At 49.4% G+C, this 8,319-nt stretch overlaps 1 protein-coding gene across 1 annotated transcript in view; it reads left to right on the plus strand.

Moving 5' to 3' along the window:
• The first annotated feature begins 2,804 nt into the window (after window positions 1–2,804).
• LOC103747044 (solute carrier family 22 member 5) overlaps window positions 2,805–8,319 on the plus strand; it is a 23,004-nt gene continuing 17,489 nt past the window's right edge. The window contains exon 1 of the mRNA XM_029554196.1: window positions 2,805–2,910. The gene's annotated coding sequence lies outside the window, so the exon portion shown is untranslated. The remainder of the gene's footprint in view (window positions 2,911–8,319) is intronic.

Below are 8,319 nucleotides of genomic sequence, written 5' to 3' on the forward strand. Positions count from 1 at the left end.
AGGAGCTCTGGGTTCATCTGTAAATACACCAAGCAGAGGTACTTAGCCTGGACTCTGGGGCCTATCATTTCTCCCTTTCTGAGAAGAGTTCAGGCCAAGTCCAAATGCCTATTGCAGTCTGGTAGTCAACAGGTGAGTGAATGGGTGGGACTCACCCTGTGTTTCTGACACCTCTTACCCTTCCTGACCTTCTCACCTGCTTCCTGTAGCCACTAGGAATGAAGTATTAACGTAAGCCAAGCCCTGAGAGTTGTCATGGACTGTCAGTGGTGAGTTAAGGCATAATGACTCCAATGAGTTAGCCCCTTGCCGAGACTAAGGACAGGCTAAGCCAGTCAGGTGCAATGAAAGCCTGAGAGATCTCTAAGCCTGCATAGAGTTGCCCTGATTTCATGTGGTACCCAGTGTGCTTATATATATGACTCTCCCTAGAAGTGTGTTTTTCAGAGACCTGACTGGGATCTACAACTCTAGAACTCACTGCAGTAACCTGTATCAATTCTTTCTTTCTTTTCTTTCTTTCTTTCTTTCTTTCTTCCTTCCTTCCTTCCCTCCTTCCTTCCTTCCTTCCTTCTTTCTGTCTTCTTTTCCTTTTTTTGAGACACAGTTTCATGTAGCCCAGGTTGACCTTGAAATTCTGATCCTCATGTCTCTACCTCCCTCCCAAGTGAGAAGAATGGAGGTGGGCGCCACCACACCCAGTCTATGCAGTGCTGGGGATTGAATCCAGGGTTCTGTGCCTGCTAGGGAAGCACTGTTCCAGCTCAGTTACATCCCCAGCCCTCTGCATGGGTTTCTTGTCCAGCTCAGCTGTCCTGATGGACATGTTGATAACAGCTGCCAGCCCCTTAGCCATCATTTTATCATTGTTGCAGCAAAAGATATCCATCCCATCACTCTTGAGAGCAGAATAGTTACAATATAGCTGGGAAGCTTAGCCTCCAGTGAACCCAGAGGCTGCAGGCATCGATTTCCTCAGCTGTGTGTCCCCCAGCACCCCCCAGTCCTGGTCGTAGCAGCCATGTGTGGGCCATGACCTCCTTAGGAGCACTCGCCCACCTGACAGGAATTTGGATGCTGGCAGCACCAAGGCAGTGAAGGTCTTGGGGCTCAGTGGGCTCAACGCTAGTCTGGGCTTCTAAACTTGGGGGTCAGATAGCCCTAATTCTTCCTAGGGTTGGGAATTGACACCCCACTTAGCCCATCCATGTACATGTTATTCCATAGTGGAGCCAGCAGCACGGCTGAGTTGGCAGCAGGGCTTCTTTGTGTCCCGCCAGAGAGCTGTCCCCCCCATCCCCTTGGAGGGGTGCTGGACAGAGAGAGCTGCCCCCCCATCCCCTTCGAGGGGTGCTGGACACAGAGAGCTGCCCCCCAACCCCTCGGAGAGGTGCTGGACACAGAGAGCTGCCCCCCCATCCCCTCGGAGGGGTGCTGAACAGAGAGAGCTGTCCCCCCATCCCCTCGGAGGGGTGCTGGACACAGAGAGCTGCCCCCCCATCCCCTTGGAGAGGTGCTGGACACAGAGAGCTGCCCCCCAACCCCTCGGAGAGGTGCTGGACACAGAGAGAGATGCCCCCCCATCCCCTCGGAGGGGTGCTGAACAGAGAGAGCTGTCCCCCCATCCCCTCGGAGGGGTGCTGGACACAGAGAGCTGCCCCCCCATCCCCTCGGAGGGGTGCTGGACAGAGAGAGCTGCCCCCCCATCCCCTCGGAGGGGTGCTGGACACAGCCCAGCAGAGCTGGGAAGCAGATTTGTTTTCCCTGTCACCAGCCTCGAAAGGAGGCTCTTGTCTACAAGAGTTGCACATTCCCTGCTCTCTGTTGGTTGTTGGGGAATAAGCAGGCTTCTTAGAAGGCAGGTGACAGCCTGGTACTGACAAGAAGGTTTGAATTCCCAGGAGGGTGGCTATGAATGTGAGGTCGGCTAAGGCTCCTCCTGTGGGCCATCTCTGACCAAGGAACATTTTTCTGGGAACTACCAGATTTCCTGTTTGGACTTTCTTCTGCCTTCTGGCTCCATATTGGACAGGGTTGTAGCTGTTTCCCATGTACCTTATTCCTCTCTGCACACCTTTCCTACTCGTGGAAACCGCAGGTGGACTCGCAGTGTAAGTGCTGGGAACTCAAGCAGACACCTGTTCCCTACCGCAGTCTAGGATAAGAAATGAAGGCACTCTGTGGTTTGATAGCAGGGCCATATGTGAGGTTGGAGAACCAGTCAGCACTGGAGTAGAAGTAACTCCAGTTCACAGTTCTAAGCCATACCCTGGCTTAATGTTGTTGGTGTGTGGCTTCAGAGATTTCAGCTCTGGATATCATGTGGACTGAAGGGTGTTTGGCCCCGGTGGGAACCTGAGCAGAGAAGAGCTGAAGGAGCAGGTCTGGATGGAGCACCCCAGGTCCTTTGCCCTCAGTCTTTTGCTGGATGTTTTCACTGTTGGACAGTCCTTGCTCCAATGGCCTGAGGGCAGTGAGCAGCAGTACCTTGTCCCTTCCATGGCCACGGGTTCTGGCCGTATTCCATATTCTTAGAAAGAAGCATGACAGGACTCGTTCCCCGAAGGTCAGTATCTGCGTAGAATGCTCCTCCTCAAAACAGAAGGAAGACATGGGTCCCAAGCTGTGAAAGACAAGATGAGGAGGGAGAGGTCTCTCTGCATTGCTGCCCAAGTGAGCCACTGACGATATTAGTCAGCTCCTATCTGTAGAGCACTCAGGGATGCAGGGTGTACCCATTCGTTTTCCAGGAAGCTTTACATTTCAGAAAAGGAGCGAGTGATGCACCCCTCTGTTCCTCTTGCAGTGGGACCTGGTGTGCGAGAATGACTGGAAGAACCCGCTCGCCATCTCCTTTTTTTTCCTGGGTGTGCTGTTGGGCTCCTTCATTTCAGGACAGCTCTCAGACAGGTAAGGTGTTTGTTTCCTGCATGTGCAGGGCCCCCCTAGCACTGATCCAGGAGTACATGCCTGGCCTTGACTTCATTTCATGGTGTTCTCTTAGCCTAGGGCCATAGACTTCTGAAGAAGAAGCTGTGTCTAGTATAGACTCCATATCAAGTAAGGTGAGCCAACAAGTACCCACATCATCCCCCAAGTCTTGCTGAGTAGAGAAAGCTGAGCTGGCCAAGCCATGCATATCTGTGGTCTAACAGCCAGGTATCATGTGGTGATTGAGTTCTGCACAAGCCTGGCTTGCTTTCCCTGGGTGAACATAGGATTCTCCTGACCCTGAGCAAGGGAGGAGCTAATGGCATGCACATGTGGAATGCACTCTGTTGTCGATCTTTAGGCAACACCATAGTGGCCACCTCTGTATTATCAAGAAGACCAGCATTCTCTCTGTACAAGGTGAAAGGAGATCTCACTAGCCAGTAGTGGTGTGAGAAGCTGAACTGGTGTCGACAAGGCTGAGGGCCCTTAGGTAAGTGGCCATGGTTATGGTGCTTACTTGTATGACCAGCAGGTAGGGCATGGTGGTGCACTCCTATAATCGCAACACTCAGGGAGCAGAAACCAGAAGATGGTGAGCCAAGGCCAACTTGGGGTATCCAGTGAGACCCTGCCTCAAGAAAACAAAAACAACTCATGAAATTATATGTAAAATGTTAGAGGTTGTGAGGTTTTGTTATTGTTGGTGGATACAGTGAGTAGCTTCTGTGAATCCTGTACTCGGAGCTTCATGGTCTTTCACAGACAGCTGAGGTTGAGGACAGGCCTTGAGCAGATCCTTGGCTGAAGTGGCACCGACAGGATATTCATAGACTCCGTGGTGATCAGTACAGAGGGCCCAGCATCCTCTTAGCGGGCCCAGAGGATATCAGGTGATCAGTACAGAGGGCCCAGCATCCTCTTAGCGGGCCCAGAGGATATCAGGTGATCAGTACAGAGGGCCCAGCATCCTCTTAGCGGGCCCAGAGGATATCAGGTGATCAGTACAGAGGGCCCAGCATCCTCTTAGCGGGCCCAGAGGATATCAGGTGATCAGTACAGAGGGCCCAGCATCCTCTTAGCGGGCCCAGAGGATATCAGGTGATCAGTACAGAGGGCCCAGCATCCTCTTAGCGGGCCCAGAGGATATCAGGTGATCAGTACAGAGGGCCCAGCATCCTCTTAGCGGGCCCAGAGGATATCAGGTGATCAGTACAGAGGGCCCAGCATCCTCAGAGCAGTTGAGGATGAGCTAGAACACTGTCCAGTCTTGGGGACAAAGCTGCTTTATTTGGGGCACAAACGCTGTGTCAACTCACATATTTACATCGGCGGATTATTACCAAGTCACTACTCAAAATTATTTTTGTTGTTTGTTGTTTTTTAAATTTTTATTTGTTAATTTTGAGTGTGTATGATAAGAGGAGAGATGCGTTTGCCATAACATGCATGTGGAGGTCAGAAGGTCAGGGGGCAGCCTTGGAAATCAGTTCCCTCCCATGTAGGTTCCGGGGTCTGATTCAGGTCTCAGGCTTGCACGGCGGGAGCTGTACACAACTGAGCCATCTTGCTAGCCCTTGTTTTTTATTTTTTTTCAGAAACATGGTGTTGCTTTCTCTACTTGACCTGGTTCTTTCTATGTAGGCCAGGCTGTCCTCAAACTTGTGGCAATCCTCCTGCCTTAGCTAATAAAAATTTAAATTTGCGCATATCTCATTAGATTTGGTGGGGAGGAGGGCATTACCCAGCAACTGAAAACAGAAAAATTCCATAGTTAAAGAGATTCAGTAGGCTATGAGCATAGATTGCCAGTTCTGGCTGACCCTTAGACACCCACCTGTCAGGGAATGATGCTTGTCTTTGGAGATCTAGTACTTTGCAGTACTTTAGCAACAGGTATCAGTTGATTATTTTTGTTGATTTAGCAAATATATAGTACATAACATGTGCCTCACACTGTTTTAAGTACTGCACAGCTTTATTTTAAACCAAATAATCATGTCCTTGTAACCCTCTGAAGTAGGAACTATTATTCGTATTTTATAAGTAGTGAAAGGGAAACACTGGGGCTAAGTAAAGTGCCCAAGGTTCTGCTGCTGGTAAGAGGCAGGCAGAATTCAGACCCAGAGAGCCTCACTCTTCTATTCTCTTTGGACTCCTGCTAAAGCTCTCTGCTCTCCTAGAATTTGTCTTCTGGCAAGGCAGATGTATGTAGCTGATTTGAGGAAGTGACTGTTTTCCTTGGCCATGGGAAACGATAACTGGACAGAGTGCTGTGGGAGAACTGACAAAGGATCAGACAGGCTTCCCTGAGAAGCACAGCAGGAGCTGAGAGTTGAAAGAAGAATAGAGACTTGCTGACAGAAGGGACAGAGAGTGGGAGGGGCATTCTGGGCAGAAGAACAGCCATGTAATAACGCCTAGCCCAGAGGCTTGGAAACAGAAACAAGTCCACAGTGGTTGAGATGTGGAGACTGGGTTAGAGACAGGGGCTGTGAGGTAGGCAGAGGCCTGAGGCAAATGGACAAACGGGGTTTAGTAGGCCATAGTGAAGATTCAGCCACAGGGCAGTGGGGAGCCAGAGTGTGACTAGCAGATTTGTATTTTTAAATAGAATTTGAAAACCTTGTGGAGACAGAAGGGAAATAAGAGGGATTGTAGAGAGACCAGTTAAAGATTTTCACTGGTGGTCCATGCAGAGGATGATAGGGGCTTGGCCTAGGACACAGCTGCTGGAGATGGAGAGGTGGTCATGAAGCCAGAAGAAGTCACTGTGGAACATGGGGAAGAAGGTGGGGCAAGATCTCAGCCCTTCTCTAAGACAGAGCCACGTCTGCAGAAGAAGCATTGAATTCAGTTGGAATGTATTGATTATGTGACCTCTAAATGGGGGAAATTCATTGAGTTATTGGTTGTATGGCTACTACATGAGAAGTTTGGGTTGATGGGATGGCTTGGAAAGAGTGGAGGAGGGGCAGGGCCAGGCTGAGGGTCCTCCAGGTAGAGATGAGGAAGTCCTCACATGGGTAGACTGGCCACTAAATCTCAGAGGAACTGAATTAATTCAAAAGCAAGGAGAAGGAACCCCGGGTTCAGAGTAGAAACTGGGCCACCTTAAGAAGCTATTACCATGTACATACACAGACCACCATGATCCCAGGAGGGAAGTACACTTCAGACTAAAGGATTTACTTAAAGAAGCAACAGAAACAGAATTCATGAGCACACTGGGGTCACCTTCACCATCAGAAAGGGTGACATCCTGTGTTTCAGACCTTTTTGAAAGTTTTGAGGCAGGAGGCTGGGGATGAAGTCGAATTGGTAGAGTGCTTGCCCAGCATGCATGAAACTGTGTGTTTAATCTACAACCCACATAACATAGGTACACATCTAAAATCCCAGCACTTTTTAAAAAATATATATTTTATTTACTATTTTTATTTTATGTGTATGAGTGCATTGCCTCCATGTAGGTAGGTGCACCCATGTCGTGCAATGTCCGCGGAGGACAGAAGAGGCTCTCGGATTCCCTGGAACTGGAGTTACAGTTGTTAGCTGCCATGTGGGTGCTGGAATTCGAACCTGGGTCTTCTACAAGAACAACCAGTGTTCTTAACTGATGAGCCATCTCTCCAGCCCCAGTGCACCAGTTTTAAAATCTAACCAAATAAATTACTTGAGCAATAGATTCATGTTCTCTGTTTATTGTCTAGATCACCAGTAACTTTTTATGTGAGAAAAGGCTCAGCTTCATTCTGACATATTCCAAAGTCTGAAGTTTGAGTGCAATTAAGCAATCCTAGATTATCAAAGCCTTGTGTGTGACACTATTAACCTGTATTAGGAGAGGCACAGCACGGGAAGTGGACTAATATCCCTGGTTTTGTAGATAATGTGTATGTTTGCCATTTTGTTGACAGACTTTAAAAGTGAGGTTTTGGGGTGAGTGAATGTAGCTCAGTGAGTAATGGTGCTTGCCACCAAGCTCAGCCACTTGAGTTCCATCCCAGGACTCAACAGGGTGGGAGAATGTCCCACAGCTCCCACAAGTTGTCCTCTGACCATCACACCCTGCTCTCTACCCCCAGAAAAATAAATAAGTGTGGGAAAACAAGTTTAAGGGGCCGGAGAGATGGTGGCTCAGCAGTTAAGAGTGCTGACTGCTCTTGCAGAGGACCCAGGTTTGATTCTCAGCACCCACATGGTGGCTACAAACCATCCTTAACTCCAGTTCCAGGGAAATCCAAAGCCCTCTCTGACCTCTGCGGCATTGCACAACACGGGTGCACTCACATACATGCAGGCAATTCACTCATACACATAAAATTAAAATAGTAAATAAAATATTTTTTTTTAAAAAAGTTTAAAAGGAATGTTTTCTGAGCTGGACCTGGTAGTGCATGCTTGCAGCCCAGGCACTGGAAACAAAACAGGAGGACGGAGCTCAAGGCCAACCTGAGCAACATGGTGAGACCCCCATTTATAAAAACACCCAAGACTAAGGGCTACCAAAGAAGGGCTCCCCAGATCCCCTGCTACCATCCTGAGGGGCCTTTGGGGGAGAAAAGGGCCAAGGCTACAGCAGTTGGCCTCTGGCATGGGACCACCCATGTAGCACTTCTTCCTTACAGAACAGAGCAAGCAAAGTGGAGTCTGCTAGGGCAGTTTCTCAATTCCGCCTTATTATCATTTTGAGTCAAGTAATTCTTTTCTGTGGAGAATTACCCTGGGCATTTAGAATACTGAGCATTGTCTCTGGCCTCATCCAGTAGATGCCAATAACACCCCCCACCCCCACCCCCCACCCCCGGCCTGGGTTGTGATAACCAAAAGATAAACTAACAGCAGAAGCTTCCACTGAGGAGAAATACCAGATTGTCTCATAGCCACAGGCCTTGTGCAGTTTTGACTCCTCCCTCCCTCCAGAGCCTTCTGTTGGGTCCACCACTCAAGCCCTGTGTTCGTCATGCCCCCTGCCACCAGGCGTATGCTGAGGCTCTAACTCCCCTCCCCACCCAGTGCTCTTCCTTGCCCACACAGGTGACTCAGGTTGGCACATCTCCATCGTCTACACTCCTGGAACTCCACCACATCTATCAGAAATTAGTGAATGCAGAGGGTCCTCCCGCCAGACTGAGTGTCTCCCAGTGAAGTGAGCACTTGCTTCCTAAGTCCTTACCCCCATTGTTCACTTTTCCTTTGTCCCTCATCCGTGTCCCGTTGTCAGGGAGACATGCCAGGATACCCAGTCCCTCCCCTAAGATTTCCCAGGCTCCTGTCTTGTGTCTCTGTGGTCCTGGAGGCCATTTTTGGTGCATTTCTCTCAGTGTCTAATAGTGCGTTCAGTAACCCAGTTAGCTCCATAAGGACAAAGATGGCATTTTAAAA

This window comes from Nannospalax galili, unplaced genomic scaffold, assembly GCF_000622305.1.
Source record: "Nannospalax galili isolate Female #2095 unplaced genomic scaffold, S.galili_v1.0 scaffold424, whole genome shotgun sequence".
Classification (NCBI taxonomy): Eukaryota; Metazoa; Chordata; class Mammalia; order Rodentia; family Spalacidae; genus Nannospalax; species Nannospalax galili.